Source organism: Microcaecilia unicolor, chromosome 4, assembly GCF_901765095.1.
Source record: "Microcaecilia unicolor chromosome 4, aMicUni1.1, whole genome shotgun sequence".
NCBI lineage: Eukaryota > Metazoa > Chordata > Amphibia > Gymnophiona > Siphonopidae > Microcaecilia > Microcaecilia unicolor.
Genome location: NC_044034.1, coordinates 351,233,633 through 351,253,414, shown reverse-complemented (window position 1 = coordinate 351,253,414; position 19,782 = coordinate 351,233,633). Strand labels below are relative to the sequence as shown.

The window sequence follows — 19,782 nt, the reverse complement described above, 5'->3', positions numbered from 1 at the left end:
CAGGAAGGTATTATCTAATGAACATGACTGAGGACAAGCAAGATCGGATGTCCTCACCAATGGAGCCCACATGAAGAAAAGCTATACCATAGCTTTTCTGCATCTGAAGCTTAAAGCTTCATGGCACATGGCCACAAGTTACTGCACTTTTGTTACAGGGCTGCCACAATCCATTTTTTTTCCATGGGGCCAAATGTATGTTTTCTTCCTGTATCCGTCAACTTCCTAGGAACACTGTTTATTCTCTGTTTTCATGCATGGGTCATCTCGCCATTCCTTTTTAGTCTCCTTAGGTTTTTTTTTTTTTTACACAACCACATTTTCACTTTTCTACTGCTGTTAAGTGTCTTGGCTAAGGTCATTCTACCCCCCCCCCCCCCCCAGCCAGATTATTTGATTACTCATTGATATTTATTTATTGGGTGGTACAGCCCAGAAGAAAACCCCAACAACTTCAAAAAGTGCTGGCTATTAAGCAAGGCCATAATCAAAGTGGATATCCATAATTGGTGCTTTATGCCTGATGATCCAAGATCATGAGTCTTTTATGTAAATTATGCCTACCGATGATTTGAGTAGGTCTTCATGACCGTAAAATGGACGTTCATATTCATGTTCACTTTTATTTCATATACTGCTAAATCAAAAAAAAAATATTAAAGTAGTTTACAGATAAAATTAGAACATAGGATAAAATAAGAGATGGAGACAAGAGGTAAAGTGGGTTCCAATAAATTGAACAATTAAAATACATTCCAGAACACAATGTGAATAATTGATAACTATGCATACACAATTGTGTGTGTGTGTGTGTGGGGGGGGGGGGGGGGGGGGGGGGGGGGGAATCATATAGACGTACCCAAACAATACAAAACAAAAGAGCACTCCCCAATTGGAGGAGTCATTCTGGAAAAACTTGGCTTAAAGGTTGCCTTGAATTTCTTCAGTGAGGTTTCTAAGTGGATCCATAGAGGTAAGTTGATCCATAGGAAGTTAGCTGTTCCAAAGCGTTAGTTTTATCACACTGAAGCTGGAGTTCCTAGTAGACACTAGGTGCAAATGAACATAAGAGGGAATGACCAGCAGGTTCTGTTATGAGGATCAGAACACTCAAGCTGGGGAGTATAGAATAAGCATACTTAAAAGTAACCCTGAGTGATATACCTAATAAGTAATGGTAAGGATTTTAATAGGTATCCAATATGAAATCAGAAGCCAGTATTGTCTTTGCAATAGAGGAGTGACATGATTGTACTTTTTCACTCTAAATAATAATAGCAGTATTTTGAATCAACTGCAGTCTTCCAGTTGATGAAATCTTTGAACCAGGAATGAGGAAGGCCAAAAGTACTCTGCTTTAGAAAGGTTTTTTTCATAAGGAAAAGGAAAGGCTCTTCATCTACTCTGATCCATGCTCATCAGCTTTGGAGATTCAGGATGCTGAAGTTGCGCAAGACCAGTAGCAGCGAAATATCATCTTTGGTTTGCGGGGCCAAATAGTTCAATCTCCAATTGTGCCCCAAAGCTCTCATCACTGATGCTGTGTTGATCAAAATATTTGTGCGGCCATGGTCCTTGTGACCCATTTCATTCTACTGTGTATGCACCAGACTCTGGGTTGCATCAACATTTGAGCTGCTTGCATCTATGAGATCCCTCATCATCGGGCACTGATCAGTACCTGTTGAAGAAAGGTAAAAGAATTATGTGTCTTCAGCAATGGTATAGAAGGCTTCTGATGTTGGGCGCTGAGAGGAAGTGAAAAAGCACCTGCTTTGGACCTTATTAGAGCACAATACTCAGAGCATACAGATTTTCTAGGCACCTGTTTTGGTAAGCGTTCCCAGTATGGAGATGCTCAGCTTCTTTGATGTTGAGTTGGCAATACCAAACTCGAGGAGCCAGGCCAAGGCCACCAATATACTTAATTTACTGAAGAGGATTTGGTTTCCTGTTTTGAGTCCCCTTGAGTCTTGATATCGGCAGCCTTCAAGAAGGAGTTGGATAAGAAAATCAGGAAGCATCATAAGAATATAAACATTTCCATACTGGGATAGACCAAAGGTCCATCAAGCCTAGTAACCTGTTTCCAACAGTGGCCAATCCAGGTCACAAGTACCTGGCAGCATCCTAAAACAGAAAATAAGCAGTGGATTTTCCCAAGTCCATCTTAATAATGGCTTATGGACTTTTCTTTTAAGAAATTATCCAAACCTCTTTTTAAACCCTACTATGCGAACGGCTTTTACCACATTCACTGGCAACAAATTTCAGAGTTAATTACTCGTTGAGTGAAGAAATATTTTCTCCGATTTGTTTTAAATTTACTACTTAGTTGCTTTTTTGTGTGCCTCCTAGTATTTTGGAAAGAGTAAACAAGCAATTCACTTCTACCTGTTCCACTCGGTATTTTATAACCTCTATCATATCTCTCCTCAGCCGTCTCTTCTCCAGATTGAAGAACCCTAGCCACTTTAGCCTTTCCTCATAGGGAAGTCGTCCCATCCCCTTTATCATTTTCGTCACCCTTCTCTGTACCTTTTCTAATTCCACTATATCTTTTTTGAGATGCAGTGACCAGAACTGCCCACTGTATTTGAGGTGCAGTTGCATCGTGGAGTGATACAAATACATTATAACATTCTCATTTTTGCTTTCCATTCCTTTCATAATAATACCTAACATTCTATTTGCTTTCTTAGCTGCCACTGCACATTAAACAGAGGGTTTCATCTTTATCCACAGCTCAAATCAGCATGTTCTGGCTCAGGTGATGGTGGTGATATTGAGAGAGGTGGAGGGTACACCAGGCCTTCAAAATTCATTCATTGCCTGGAGGATTGGCATTGATGCTGAGGCTCCAAAGGACATATGTCTGTCATGCATTATGATGTCGGCTTGGAGTGCATCAGGAAGATGGATGGCTTCACTGAGTTACCGATCAGTGTCAAAGTTTAGATGGCACCAACTATTTACCAAGGTTTTGTGTAATAGCCAGGCACAGGCTCAAATTTCTGTATTAGAGTACTTGTCCACATGAAGTTTCCAAGTTTATTGAAAAAAATGTGTGTGTGTATATGTATATATATATATATATATACATACATACACAGAGACACACACACCCCCCTGGGATTGAGAGACTTTATAAGCAACTTGAGAATCTGAAGGTGGACAAATCTATGGGGCTGGATGGGATACATCCCAGGATACTGAGAGAGCTCAGGGAGGTACTGGCGGGACCTCTTAAAGATTTATTTAATAGATCTTTAGAGACTGGAGAGGTTCCGCGAGATTGGAGATGAGCGAATGTGGTCCCTCTTCACAAAAGTGGAGACAGGGAAGAAGTGGGGAAACTACAGATCGGTAAGTCTTATGTCAGTAGTAGGAAAAATAATAGAGTTGCTGCCAAAAGAATGGATAGTTAACTTTCTAGAAGCCAATGGGCTACAGGACCCAAGGCAACATGGTTTTACCAAAGGAAAATCCTGCCAAATGAATCTTGTAGACTTTTTTGACTGGGTGACCAAAGAACTGGATGAAGGACGTGCGCTAGATGTAATCTACTTGGATTTCAGCAAAGCCTTTGATACGGTCCCCCACAGAAGACTCGTGAATAAGCTGAAAGGGTTGAACTTAGTACTGAAAGTGGTGAACTGGATACGAAACTGTGGCAGAGGGTAGTGGTAAATGGAATCCGCTCAGAGGAAAGGAAGGTGAGCAGTGGAGTTCCTTAGGGGTCGGTGCTGGGGCTTTTTCTGTTTGTTATATTTGTGGGAGATATTGCTGAAGGGTTGGAAGTAAAGGTTTGCCTTTTAGCGGATGACACGAAAATAGCCAATAGAGTGGATACCCTGGAGGGAGTAGAAATGATGAGAAGGGATCTACGAACACTATATGGTGAAGACTGGGAGTCTCTATGATTTGGGTTTCCACCCATATTGGATGGTTGCTGAAATATGCAAGTTCATTTGGATAATTCAAGGAATGTTATTGTGTGCCTTTTGAGAAAGCGCTAATGCGAAACTCGGCCAGAGTCAAGGACGCACATTGATGAAGATTCACTTTTAAGCAGAGGATACACACTTCACAGGCTGGGCATCCTAACCTTTGAATGAGCTGTGGATATTTGAGTGGATTACAGTTTTGATCATTTATGACCAACCACTAAGATAAGTAGTGGAATGGGCTGGAGATTGAAAGGGTTATGTCCAAGCTCAGCATTTATGAGTGAATGGAATCAAATATTAAGCTCGTGGGAGCCTATGGATAACAAGCCAATTGAAGGAAGAGTATCTGAGTTTATAATCTTCAAATGGATTAAGTGGACTTGTTTTGTTTGGTTGTGAACTTTGATGGGTAGTGTGGGCTTCATGAGGGGTTGGTGGATTCACTTAGGATGCAAACACATGAGGGGTGCAGCGCACCCCAGAGTAGGGGGTTGAATTACAAGTGTATAAACATATAGGAATTATTTGTATTAGGAGAGTGTATGTTAAGTTTAATAGTGCAATGATAAGTGTATAAACAAATAGAAAAAATGTGTACCATTATAAAAGTAGCTGTAAAGCTTAATAAATAAATAGTCTTAAATATAAGCAAACCTCATGGGTTTTAATTTTTACACTCAGTGTATGGAAGGAAATGATTTAAAGTGGTAAGCAAGAGGAGTATTGTGTATTGAGTCCCTGTGGATTATAGATTGATAATACTGCACAGGTATATGAGAGAGTTACTTCCCTGTTTTGGTAATTAGTTAAAATTTAATGCCAAGAAGTGTAGAGTGATGCACTTGGGGTGCAGAAACCCAAAAGAGGAGATACCGGATAGGAGGGGGGAGATTAATAAGCTCGACTCAGGAGAGAGACCTTGGGGTGATGGTGTCTGAGGATCTAAAGGTGAAGAAACAATGCAAAAAGGCGACGGTCGTGGCCAGAAGGATGCTAGGCTGTATAGAAAGGGGTATAACCAGCAGAAGAAAGGAGGTGTTGATGCCCCTGTACAAGTCATTGGGGAGGCCCCACTTGGAGTATTATGTTCAGTTTTGGAGGCCACATCTTGCTAAAGATGTAAAAAGACTGGAAGCGGTGCAAAGAAAGTGCACGGAGTGGAGGAGTGGCCTAGTGGTTAGTGTGGTGGACTTTGGTCCTGGGGAACTGGGTTCGACTCCCACTGCAGGCACAGGCAGCTCTTTGTGACTCTGGGCAAGTCACTTAACCCTCCACTGCCCCAGGTACAAATAAGTACCCTTATATAATATGTAAGCCGCATTGAACCTGCTATGAGTGGGAAAATGCAGGGTACAAATGTAACAAAACAAAAAAAAAAGAAAAGCTACAAAAATGATATGGGATTTGCGTTGCAAACCGTACGAGGAGATACTTGCCAGCCTGAACATGTATACCTTGGAGGAAAGGAGAAATAGGGGTGTTATGATACAGACGTTCAAATATTTGAAAGGTATTATTCCGCAAACAAACCTTTTCCAGAGACGCGAAGATGGCAGAACTAGAGAACATGAAGAGGGGCAGACTCAGGAATAATGTCAGGAAGTATTTTGTCACGGAAAGGATGGTAGATACATGAAATGTCCTCCCGCAGGAGGTGTTGGAGATGAAAACGGTAATGGAATTCAAACATGCGTGGGATAAACAGAAAGGAATCCTGTTTAGAAGGAATGGATCCACGGAACTTAGTGGAGACTAGGACGCTAAACCAGTGCTACGCAGACTTCTACGGTCTATGCCTTGATCGTAACTGAATAGATATGGATGGGGAGTGTAAATTTTAAGGGGCTTCGACGTTAGCTTCAGAACGTTTAGTACAAGAAGAGTGCTGGGCAGACTTTTACGTCTGTACCCTGAGAATGGCAAGGACAAATCAAACTCTGGTATACATATAACGTATCACATACTAGTAAAATGAGTTTATCTTGTTGAGCAGACTGGATGGACCGTACAGGTCTTTATCTGCTGTCATTTACTATGTTACTATGGAAAGGGAATAGTGGAGGACGACACTACCTTATTCTGCCAGATGGTGACATCAGATCCACCTCCTAATCCAGGGATATCTAGGCTAGTGAGCTGCTGACTAAGATGGACGCCTGATTCCTTTCCTCTTACCAGCAGGACAAGAAAATAGTCTAGAACAATGCACTCAATGGGAATTTATCTATTTTTCTGCTTTGGCGCTGCAAACTATGTCAGGCTCCAAAATATCAAAATCAGACCCCTGCTCCTCTACCGCATCAGGATCGAAAAGATCAAAACTGGACCCTCCGACGCTGGAGAAAACGGCACTGGGGAAATTTTCACAAGCATTAACGGAAGCGGTATTGGAGGAGCTCCAAGCATTGCGATAACATTACGAAACCACTTGCGATCTGAAGATTGAAATTACAGCTATCACTAACTCTTTGCATTTCAAACTCGAGTGGAGGAATTACAAAAACGCTATGATCAAACAGTTCTGCTATTGGTTCAATTGCAAGAAACAACATTGACCTGGTTCAGGAAAGTAGAACTGGAAATGGAAGATTTAGCTAATAGATTGAGGCGGAACAACATTAGAATCATGGGTCTAAAAGAAGGCATAGAAGGAACCAACAATTTAGAATTCTTAAATGCATTCCGTCCGTACTCAATATTACCTTTGAACCTCCGTTAGAGATTGAATGTGCACACCGTGTTCCTTCATGTAAAACACTCCAGTCTCATCCCAGACCCATTGTTGTGAAAATTTTAAGATTTCAGCAAGCCTTGCAAATTTTATCTGCTGCTCGTAATCATCCTGCCATTCACGTCGATGGTAAATCAATCCTCATTGTTCCGGATCTTGCTAAAATAGCAAGGAAGAGAAAAACTTTCTTGGACATGAGACCAAAGCTCAAATCGCTTGGTGCTAGATTCGGGCTGCAATACCCAACTCAAATGACAGTTACACTGCACAACAATACTAAAACCTTTGATTCTCCAGAACAGCTACAAGCTCATTTCAACCAACTACAAACACAAAGAATGTCACGATAAGTTTGACAAAAATGAAAGTTCTCTTATCTTATGCCTTAATACAGCAGTACAATCTAGAAGCTATACTGAGTTTATAAAATGTTTGATTCAGTTGTCTGATTAAATTTATTAAACTATACAATATCATCCAAAAATATATTTTAGATACTTATTTCTTGATGTTGTACGCTGATGTTTTATTTAGGTCAAATTTCTTTTCTTTTCTTTTTTTCATGTTATTCTAGTAATTTTAAATGTTAAGCATTTCATGTTGGTAGGGTTTGCTACTTATGTTATTCCTTCACTTGTCTTTATTAGTCTGAGACATTGGCACCATTTAATATGTTTATTTAACTTGACTGAGCTACACTTCAGTAGCTCTGCTTGTCTTTTGGTTTAACTATGCATAGAGAAGTGATTCCTTCCCATTTCTGCTATTGTTGCTTGAGAGGAAACGTATCACTGGTAGATCATTCTACTAGACTCATTAGGCACCATAATGGCTGGCAACTCAACCAGTACAACTCTTAGGCAGGGGCGTAGCTAGACAACAGATTATGGGTGGGCACCAAGTGTTCTCTCCCCCCCACTCCCCCACCACAAAACAAATATCTCAGCTGGTGGGAAAACACTTCTTTCCACCTTGGCAGTCTGCAGCAGGCATCCATTGAAAGCTGAGCATGCGCAGGTGCCGGTATCATGGAGAGTAGCATTTTCATTACCGTCAGGGGGAAGTTTTCAACTGGCGGAGCTTGGGATCCCCACCAGCTACCGCTAAACGTTTGCTACTGTTGGGTGGGCCTGAGCTCTAAATGGGTGGGCCTGGGCCCACCCAGGCACACCTGTGGCTACGCCACTGCTCTTAGGATTGTCTCCTGAAATGTAAATGGTTTAAAGCATCCTGTTAAACATAAGACAATCTTTACACACCTTAGGAAATTTAGACCATCCATTATTTTTTTACAGGAAACTCACATTCCCAGTCTAAACAAATTGATTTCCCCTTACAAATGGATATCACAGTTCATAGATGCCCCTTCAATAGGTAGGAGGAATGGAGTTTCGATACCCTGTCACAAAGATCTTCAACCTAACATAATTGAGCAAATGGCTGATGATGAAGGACGCCGGTTAATTGTAAGAGTAGAATTCTCCTCACAACAGCTTCTTTTGGTAAACATATATGCGCCTAACATTGACTCTCCAGACTTTTTTCACACACTGTTCCATACCGTCTCCTCTTTTGATCCAATTCCTCTGCTCATATCTGGAGATTTTAATCTCCCACTCGACTCGATAGATAAAAGCTCTCATACTATTAAACCCATCTCCAATGCCACTATTACGCTGCAATCTTTAATGACTCAGTTTAATTTGAGCTTAGTCGAGATCGGGTGGCAGAGCCGGTGGTTGGGAGGCAGGGATAGTGCTGGGCAGACTTATACGGTCTGTGCCATATCACCTGGTTTCACAATAGGCAATAGAGGAAATTTAACAAAACAAATATTATGGCTTCTAGAATAGTTTTCAAAATTGTCAGTTTTAGATCTTAAATTGGAAACATCTTTCATAATCACAGATTGAAGATTATCTAGTTTCTGAATCGTCTGTTCCATTTTATTCTAGAAACCAACTTGTCCTGTTCAATTCTTTTTTCCTCCATTTTTTGTTCCACTAGTATTATTCTCCGAGTCAAATTTGTTCTTTGAGCCATAAACATTTGTCCTAATTGGGACATCAAATCCCACAATGAGTCAAGAGTTACCTCAGAAGGTTTGGTGATAAGTCCCAAGGGATATTCTTTGGTCTTGGGAGTCATTTCTTTCTCCGTGTCCAGTCTCCCCGGTGCCTCGATGGTCAAACAAGTTTCTTCCTGAGGTAAACAAGACCTCTTCCCCTCCGGTTCAGTAAGTTGAAAGTGAGCCCCCAACAGCTTAGGTACCTGACCAGCGTTTAGTGGTAGGGCCGCTGTTCCTTGAATCGGGGAACTTATCGGCGGTTGTGGGGGCGGAGCTCTAGCCTCAGGGCTCAAGAGTGGTGTCGAGTCCAGGAGACGCTGATAACTCCTCTGTACCGCCGGCGTCTCGATTGGAACCGCTCCCGGCTATGTTTCCATGTCCCTGCAGACTCAAGAACTGATCCATCGGTCCAGGAATAGCGGGAGGTGGCTGGGGAGTTCGAGCAGCTAACTTCCCACGTCTCTTTGGCATCATTAGGTAAGAGAGCTCTGCAACTAGTCGCAAATGAGAGCAGCCATCTTGGATCTCCCCATGATGGGTATTTTTAAACAACATCCATGCCTGATTTATAGTCCTAACCTTTGCGGCCAACCTTTTTAGCTTCTTTTTAACTTTTTTTTTTTTTTTTTCATTTTGTCAGTCACACTTTCAAAAAGTAAATGCTGCTACAGTAGATCTCTTTTGTGACTTCACCCCAGATAGCTCAAATTTGATCAAGTTGTGATCACTGTTTGCCAGCAGATCCATGCTGTAGTACCATGCCCTGCATTCCACTAAGGACTAGATCTAAAATAGCTCCCTCTCTTGTCTGTTCTTGGACCAGTTGCTCCAAGAAGCAGTCATTCATTACATCTAAGAATTGTACTTCCCTAGCATTTCCTGATGCAGCATTTATTCAGTCAATATTGGGGTAATTCTGTCTTTGATTTCACAGGCAATCTCAATCAGAAGAGGGGAGGATAATGATAGCCCTGCCCCTGCCACCGGTCAACCAAAAGCTCTCAAAGTTGGAGATTTGGTTCACCGGAAGTACTACACCCCTATTTACTTAGGACCCTTCCAAATTAGTCAAGTTACGAGACCACACTTCCTGGGTCCAACTAAAAGACATCCGCATCTACAAGGCTCCTGATTCAGTCCCTTTCAAGCCATCCCCACCAGCTCAGCAGTTACCACTGGTTCTGCAGCCTCCGCCACCAAGTTGATGGACTAAAAGAACATTTTCCAAAATTTCTCACTTCCATGACCAAGCATCTGACAACTACAGACATTACCTTACAGGAAGAAATCACCTTACCTGAACGGAACGTTGCCCATCAAAGCGAGCCACCACTGCATGCCGTCTTTCCAGTGGAACCGTGTGACGCAAGTCTAACTTTTTGCTCTGAAACTCAGAACAACCCACAAGAGGACACTGTACCCTGTACTCAAAAAAAATGTGTTGGGACTTGTTGTACTTATATTACTCCTAACTTTGGTTTTAGGACTGATCTGTTATACATTTGAAAAGATTCACAAGTTTCTTCAGTATACTCATTAATGTTACCTAGACTAATATTAGACTGCTATTGAATTTCTTGTTCTCCTTACTATTACTTGGCTCCTATATTTTCCCTGTTTAATTCTCCTGACTTAGGGAGGTATTTCCCACTGCATGACTCAGGCCAACACCCCCCAACCCCTATCTTGGGCCTCAATCACAAAACTCCACCCTGAGTACCCCAACAGTTGACTTACCCTGTTTTAATTGAAACCCTGTATCTAATCATTACTTGCCCTTTTAATTCTATTTAATTCTATTATGCTTGACAATACAAATCATCATTTGTTTTGTTTTTCTTTTGACTTTACATTTCATACTCCTTGCATTACACCTGCCTGGCTATCAAATGGCTGGTGCTCACTCTAATGAGCCTCTGAACGGTGCATGTCCCACTCGCCCCCTAAATTGGGATCCTGGAATGGATAATGATCCTAACTGGGACCCTTTAACTAGATTTGATATCTTGTGTTACCCTTTATTTGATACATGGACTACTGGATCTAATAGGTCCGTGTTTGATGACTTTGAAATTTTCCAGGGATGTGGACGAATTAAAATTGAACAGACTACACATCCAATAATCAGACCCTCTATCGGAGAACCTCTGTATATTTTTGGCATGCCACTTATAGCATTGATCAAAGTGGGTGGCATCCTTGGTTTTTCATCCGGAAATTTGGAAATAGATATGTTGACATTTATAAACTTTACTCGACATATGGATTGGCAGATGCCGTACCTCTGTTGTCACTATAAATGCTATAGGAGTGTCAAGAGGGGTACCTGGTCAATTTAAAGCCAGAAATCATTGTTGTACTTACATTCCTAATAATACTGACTCTGATGATTCTGTTATAAAGGCATTACAATACCTTTTTGCCTTAGCCAACAAAATTAGCTACTAAATCAGGTGTTGATAAGTTGTCTGGTACATTATTCCCTATGTTCAGAGGTTTGTCTTAAGCCTCCTGTTTACTACTCTCAATACAAGACAAACCACATTTCCACAATAAATTTTGTGTAGGACTACTACTGTTTATTTTACTTATTTTACTTTTATTGCCTATAACGCCAAATACACCTCTTTTATTAAGGAAGATATTTATTCTGCTTATGCTGTTTAATTGAACTTATGCGTTTCTTTTCAGTTTGCTATATTCTGCCAATTTGTATAGACAAGTTTAGATTGTTTTCTTTCCGTTTTTAAACTGTTGTACCTTTTATCATTGGACCTCAAATAGTAACTAAGCAGACTGTTCTCTACTGTTAATGATTTCTCAATCATCAAGAGAGAAATGAATTGATTTGCTTCATTTTCTGTACAAAGGAAGAAGAAGATTATATTCCTATGTATTTTCCAAAAACACTATAACTCAACAGAGCCTTCATATACGATTTAGATCTATTACACCCAGAGTTTTGCCATTAACTACTGTTTAACCTGCAGTAGTTATTCATTATTTGGCCAATATTAACCCTTTTTAAATGCTAAAATGAAATGTTTGTTCCCTGTTAACACCAGTTTTAGCCATATTCATACAATCAAAATTTGATTGAGTGGCTTTGTAATAATGATATATTGATTGCAATCATATACACTCAACTTTATTGATTCCATTGTATGATACCTAGACTTAATTGACTTCTCATGTTTCCAAGTCTCACACTGCTCCAGAGGGGTAGCCGTAGCATACATAATTAGGTTTTTTGGGTGGTTTTCCTTAAGGGGGAACATAAAATATAGAATTTCACGTAGTATATATCTACGTGCTCAAAGATTGATTCTCACTGAGGCCTAAGTCCTACGTCATGACAGAGCACCCCTGTCCCCTCGAAGATAGACCTCCCCCTCCCCCCCTTACAGAACTCTTAAGAGCCCTCTGGAAAGGATGGCCACACCCACTAGTAGTCATGTGAGCTGGCCCTTGGGAGGCCCGGCAAGAGGGGAATGTAGAAATATACTAGCCCGTGCTCTCAGTAAAATGCAGTCCAATGGCTCAGGCTAAAGAGCTAGGCCTCTTAAAAATCAAAATCATCTCTGATACAAAATACATTTTACTGCAGCACAAGCTGAAGTGAGTTCCCAAAGAGCTGGCAAGGGAGGGGGGCATTTGCTGTTGTAAACAATCCTGGGACTGGCACCTGTGAGAAGTCATGAGAAAGATGTTTTGGCTAATAGAAGTTAATAGAGGGTTAGATGTACGTAGGATGAGAATACCCAAGGGGAGGGGGGAAGCTGAAGAGAGCAAATTGACCTGTGAAGTCATCTCACAGATGCGCTCTGAACATTTCTGGTTTATACTTAGAGCTTGAGAATATGATGAAGTCATTTCTTATCAACTGATAAGGGTCAAGAGCTCTGGTGAGGAAGCTAGGGTCCATTGGAATCAATAGAGCCAAAATGGTATAAAAGGAGCAGTCTGAGGGGTATTAAATAAGAAGGAAGGCTACAAGAGAAGGCGGGTGACAGACATGTCGTGAACTGCTGCTCAACCATATGAGTGACTGAACTGCTTGTACTGTCTGGGTAAGAAATCAATGGTAATAAACTATATTTCTTTATCTACTAAATACTGGGTTCCTTTCTAATTATAGGTTTATACTGCCGATTGTGTAACACTGTCATGAGCAGATACGAGGTTGGGGTAATTAAGTACTTAGAGGGATATGCAATTCTGTCCAGGGTAGTAAAAGGGCCATGGCTCCGCTGCCCAAATGGATATGGCAGACCTAGTAAATTAACATTTTGGTAGCAGAGGATGGTTTTGATTTTTAAGAGGCCTAGCTCTTTAGCCTGAGCCATTGGCCTGTATTTTACTGAGAGCAAGGGCTAGTATATTTCTACAGATCACAAGGAGCCGCAGTGGGATTTGAACCAGCCACCTCTGGATTGCAAGACCAGTGCTCTAACCACTAGGCCACTCCTCCAGCTGTATACTCTAACTCTCCCATCTTATTTTTTTATACTTCTAGCATTTGTATATGGACATTTTAATTGTGTTTTTTCCTAGCATCTACAAGCTCCTTTGAAATTGACAGTGATAATTTTCATTCTTTACTCTGTTGTTCCATTAAACACTCCTGGCTCTCTTTCGCCATTATTGAAACCTCTCTATTGGGATTCCCTAAAGATCCTGTTTCAATAGTATCCTTTGAGGATACTCCACACTGAACCATGTGCTTCTGGGCGACTGTCTGCTTTCCCCTCCATTTTAATTTAAAAGCTGCTCTCTCTCCTTTTTAAAAGTTAGTTCCAACATTCTGGTTCCATTCCGGTTAAGTTGGAGCACATCCTTTCAGAAGAGGCTCGCCCTTTCCCAGAATGTTGCCTGGATCCTAACAAATGTAAGTCCCTCATCACTTTACCAACATCTCAATCATACATTGACTGCCTCTTAGGTCCTGTGCAAGGAACGGGGAGCATTTCCAAAAATGCTACCTTGGAGGATCTGGGTTCTAGCTTTCTACCTAAGTTGCATCAAAGGGGGTGGTACGGGTCAGAGGAGAAAGGCCCGGTGCATTCCAGAGGCAGCCAGTGAGTAAGGCTGTTGCTGGCATTACGAAGACTTCAGGACTTGAGTTTAGAGGAGAGGCCTGCCTTAGGGGTTTTTGGCCGTGTTATGCAGCGCCTGGTGCGGTAAGTTCCTTCCCTCAGGCTCTTGTCTCCAGGATGGTGCGTTAGCGTGGACCGCGTGATACGGTGGCACTATTGGGGGTTTCTCCCTTTCGGTTGCACTTATTAGTCCCTGCACACTTTTTTCTGGAGTGCTTCTCGGGTTGCAGGGCACATGCAGATGGTCTAACTTTACCGTGAAGAAAAAACACATTTTCAGCTGCGTGAAAGAGGCACAAAGTAAACAAGCCAGAGTGGTTTCCTTTCTGGACGACACACTCCCCTGCTCAGCAGACCTGCAAATGGCTGTGCCTGCAGAAAGCGTGAAGCACTGCTCCTCTTGTCGGGCCACTGCACAGTGTGCAGGCCGGCTGCTCCTACAAGCAAGGGGGACTCGGGGCTGGCTTCAGCTTCTCAGCTGCTGGAGTTCCCAGGTGCCAGGTCTCCCAGGGTGCATCCTAATTGCTCCTCTCCTCAGGAGACAGGTCCAGGGGCCATCTTGGAAGTTGCTGCGCACGAGGCTCCCATACAGGCAGTGTAAGGGGCAGGTGGGCTGCAGCGGGATTGCGTGGGCCAAGGCCTGCCGTTTTCCCCTGAATTTGTGCTCCTGCTTCATCAGGTCTACCTGCTGAAGGAGGGCACAGGTGCTCAGTAAAGTTCTCAGGCACTGAGCCCAGGGGGGCATTCCCCAGGTCCTAAGAGAGCCAGAACGGAGGTTCTAGATGATCCCACTGAGACTTGGTCTACTCGGAGGTAGCTTCAGTATCCACGGAGGGGCCCTCAGTTGCAGAACCATTGGAGGAGAGTGAACTCCCTCTGTGGGAGGGGGATGACCCTCGGGTGCTGCATCTGTTCCACGGGGAGGAATTGAGTTCTATGAAACAGGCCTTTGAGGTAGCTGCTCTGGGGCATAATGCGTCAGTGTTCAGCTCTTTTGTGACCCAGGCCTGTTTTCAGTGGCACAAACGGTCTTCCTCTCAGAGCAGTTCTAGGGCTACACAATTGGAGGTAGCCCTGGCCTACTTGGCGGACGCTGTGTATGTCATGCTCCGAGCCTCGGCCAAGGGTATGTCATTGCTGCTCACGGCGAGGCATCAGTTCTGGCTACGAGCGTGGGCAGTGGGCGCAACCTGCAAGGCTTGTCTGGTCAAGCTGCCCTTTTAGGGAAAGTTCTTTTTTGCTGACTACCTTAGCAACTTTGTCAAGCAGCTCGGAGAGTCTAAGCCACAATGGCTTCCAGAGGAGAGGGCCCATCCTGCAGCTTGTCAATCTTCTGTGGCCGAGGCTTGGTTTTAGGACAGCAGAAAATAGAGGCCTTCGTCAGACCTTTGGTGGTCCATCAACCGCTTGGAGCTTCGGGCATTGCATCAGTCTCTTGAGCCTTTGCGCAGTTTCTCAGAAGGGCCCCAAGCGGGTCTTCTCCAACAACATGGACTAATGGGACAAAGTCAACATGGATTTAGTGAAGGGAAGTCTTGCTTCACCAATCTGCTGCATTTCTTTGAAGGGGTAAACAAACATGTGGACAAAGGTGAGCCGGTTGATATTGTGTATCTAGATTTTCAGAAGGCATTTGATAAGGTCCCTCATGAAAGACTACAGAGGAAATTAGAGGCACATGGGATCGTAGGTAGTGTCTTACTGTGGATTAAAAACTGGTTGAAAGATAGGAAACAGAGAGTAGGGCTAAAAGGTCAATATTCACAATGGAGAAGGGTAGTTAGCAGGGTCCCTCAGGGATCGGTACTGGGACCTCTGCTTTTTAACATATTCATAAATGACCTAGAGATGGGAGTAACTAGTGAGGTAATCAAATTTGCCGATGACACAAAGTTGTTCAAAGTAGTCAAATCGCGGGAAGATTGTGAAAAACTACAAGAGGACCTTCTGAGACTTGACGACCCTGAATAACTTTGTGTCATCTGTGAATTTAATTACCTCACTAGTTACTCCCATCTCTAGATCATTTATAAACATGTTAAAAAGCAGCAGTCGCAGCACAGACCCCCCCCCCCCCCCCGGAGAACCCCACTATCTACCCTTCTCCATTGAGTGAAGAACTATTTTCTCTGATTAGTTTTAATTTTACTACTTTGTAGCTTCATTGCGTGCTCCCTGGTCTTATATGTACGGACGGGGAGAGGGATCTTGGGGTGATAGTATCTGAGCATCTGAATGCGACGAAACAGTGTGACAAGGCGGTGGCCGTAGCTATAAGGTTGCTAGGCTGTATAGAGAGTGTGACCAGCAGAAGAAAAGAGGTTTTAATGCCCCTGAATAAGTCATTGGTGAGGCCCCACCTGGAGTATTGTGTTCAGTTTTGGAGGCCATAGCTTGCTAAGGATGTAAAAAGAATTGAAGCAGTGCAAAGAAAAGCTACAAGAATGGTATGGGATTTGCGTTACAAGACGTATGAGGAGAGACTTGCTGACCTGAACACGTATACCCTTGAGGAAAGGAGAAACGGGTGATATGATACAAACGTTCAAATATTTGAAAGGTATTAATCCGCAAACGAACCTTTTCTGGAGATGGGAAGGCGGTAGAACTAGAGGACATGAAATGAGATTGAAGGGGGGCAGACTCAAGGAAAATGTCAGGAAGTATTTTTTCACGGAGAGAGTGGTGGATACTTGGAATGCCCTTCCACGGGAGGTGGTGGAGATGAAAATGGTAACGGAATTCAAAAATGAGTGGGATAAACATAAAAGGATCATGTTCAGAAGGAATGGATTCTCAGAAGCTTAGCGGAGATTGGGTGGCAGAGCCGGTGGTGGGAGGCGGGGCTAGTGCTGGGCAGACTTCTTTGGTCTGTGCCCTGAAAATGGCAGATGGAAATCAAGGTCAGGTAAAAGTAGCACATATGAGTTTATCTTGTTGGGCATACTGGATGGACTGTGCAGGTCTTTCTCTGCCGTCGTCTACTATATTACTATGAGAATACTGACCATTTAATCCTACTCTGTTTTCTATCTTTTAACCAGTTTTTATTCCACAATAGGACACTTCCTCCTATCCCATGACTTTCCAGTTTCCTCTGGAATCTTTCATAAGGTACTTTGTCAAACACCTTTTGAAAATCATAAGAACATAAGAGTAGCCATACTGGGTCAGACAAATGGTCCATCTAATTCAGTATCCTGTTTTCCAAACAGTGGCCAAGCCAGGTCACAAGTACCTGGCAGAAATCCAAATCGTGGCAACGCTGCATACTACGAATCCCATGTCTGCCTCAATTGCAGACTATGGACTTTTCCTCCAGGAATTTGTCCAAACCTTTATTAAACCCAGATACTCTAACCACTGTTGCCACATCCTCTGGCAAAGAGTTCCAGAGCTTAACTATTCGTTCAGTGAAAAAAATACTTCCTCCTATTTGTTTTAAAAGTATTACATGTAACTTCCTTGAGTGTCCCCTAGTCTTTGTACTTTTTTCTACTCATTCTACACCACTTAGGATTTTGTAGACCTCAATCATATCTTCCCTCATCTTGTCTCTTTTTCAAGCTGAAGAGCCCTAACCTCTTTAGCCTTTCCTCATATGAGAGGAGTTCCATCCCCTTTATCATTTTGGTCTCTTTGAACCTTTTCTAATCCCGCTGAACACAATAGTCAAGGTGCGGATGCACCATGGAGCGATACAGAGGCATTATAGTGTTTTCAGTCTTACCATCCCTTTTCTAATAATTCCTAGCATCCTATTTGCTTTTTTGGCCGCCACCACACAGTGAGCAGATGATTTCATCGTATTATCTACGACGACACCCAGATCTTTTTCTTGAGCACTGACCCCCAAGGTGGACCCTAGTATCAGGTAACTATGATTCAGATTATTCTTTCCAATGTGCTTCGCCTTGCAATTTTGCACATTAAATCTCATCTGCCATTTGGATGCCCAGTCTTCTAATTTTCTAAGGTCTTCCTGCAATATTTCACAGTCTGCATGTGTTTTAATAACCTTCAATAGTTTTGTATCATTTCACTCATCATTCCAATTTCCAGATAATAATTTGTCAAACACCTTTTGAAAATCATAAGAACATAAGAGTAGCCATACTGGGTCAGACAAATGGTCCATCTAGTTCAGTATCCTGATTTCCAAACAGTGGCGAAGCCAGGTTAAATAGCACCGCTCCCAGTACAGATCCCTTTGGCACTCCACTGTTTACCCTCCTCCATTGAGAGAAATGACCATTTAACCCTACCCTCTGTTTTCTGTCCAATAACCAATTCCTAATCCACACCAGAACCTTGCCTCCTATCCCATGAGTCTAATTTTCTCAGAAATCTCTCATGAGGAACTTTATCAAAAGTTTTCTGAAAATCTAGATACACATCAACCAGCTCACCTTTATCCATATGTTTATTCACGCCTTCAAAGAAATGAAGCAGATTAGTGAGGCAAGACTTCCCTCAGCTGCTACCTCTGTTCCATTAAACCATGTCTATCTACGTGTTCTGTAATTTTATACTTTGTAATAGTTTCCACTATTTTGCCTGGCACTGACGTCAGACTTACTGATCTATAATTTCCCAGACCACCCCTAGAACCCTTTTTAAAAATCGGTGTCACTTTGTCCCTCCTCCAATCTTCAGGTACTATGGACAATTTTAATGACAGGTTACATATTACTAGCAGCAGATCAGCAATTTCATGCTTGAGTTCTTTGAGTACCCTTGGATGTATGCCATCTGGTTCAGGTGATTTTACTATTTAACTTGCCTGTTTGGCTCAGTACATCTTCCAGATTCACTGAGATTTCTTTGTTCCTCTGCATCATCATCCTTGAAAACCAATTCCAGTACAGACAGATCTCTTACATCTTCCATAAAGACAGAAGCAAATAATTTATTTGGGATTTCACAGAGGCTTCTCAGTCTTAATCTCCCCCAGCTAAAACTGCAGGTCATTCTTGGAGTCCCCTGCTAATCGCCATGGCCACTCCAGTCTCCAGCGCATCATCATCCTGTCCCACCACTAGCCGTTGCATGCACTCAGCTGCCTTACTCCCTGCAGCGAGACCACATACTCTGTGGCCCATCATCTTCTCACTGGCCTTAGAGGGTGTCTTGCTCTGATTACTACAATTCTTGATCGCCATTGTCTCAACAACCCCAAATAGACACTGATGGGTGAGGATGGAAGTGTGCCAGGGAAGTGAGTTGCTTTGACTCTCTGTGGAGCTTTGAAATTAGGCGTCCATCTTAAGCGATGACATCACTTCCTCTCCCCTTATTGCCTTTCTCACAAATTTTTATTGTAATCAGTTTCTTCTTCATTTACGTTCTAATTTTCTACAAAGTTGTTTCATTTCAAGGAATTCAGCTGTAAACCAGTTACTTTTCTTTTCAGTTTTATATATTTTGGGACTGTATCATCTAATATCTGCTCACTAATGACATTTCCAATTCTCCATCCATACTGAGGGACCTTTGCTCTCATTTTATATAAAAAGTTCTATACTCTGCCAAAATTTAGTTTGATCTTACATGTCTTATACTGGAGCTTATTTTTTTCTCTGCTTCTTTGATACTAATTGTTTCCAGTGAATAAGTTGAAGCATATAATGATCTGACCATATTGTAGGAGACCAATCAAAATCTGCACACGTCAAGTCATATGGATGGTTATAGGAATGAGTGATAATTTTCAACTGATGGCCTTTTTCATGCGTCTCCTGTGGTTTAGAAAAAACAAAAACCTTAAGATCCAGGTTATTTAAGAAAGCATAAAAATCAATTACCTTAGGGTCCAAGTGTAAGTTAATGTCACCCAATAATAAATTGTTAACTGAGTGTAATGCTATGGATTTACAGCCTATCTCACTAACACAGACTGCTCAGTGATTACAGTGGATTCTTTTGGATACGCTCATT

At 42.3% G+C, this 19,782-nt stretch overlaps 1 protein-coding gene across 3 annotated transcripts in view; it reads left to right on the top strand.

Annotated features, from left to right (window-relative positions):
• KDM6A (lysine demethylase 6A) overlaps positions 1-19,782 on the top strand; it is a 606,821-nt gene that overhangs the window by 427,737 nt on the left and 159,302 nt on the right. The gene's annotated exons all lie outside the window — the stretch shown is intronic.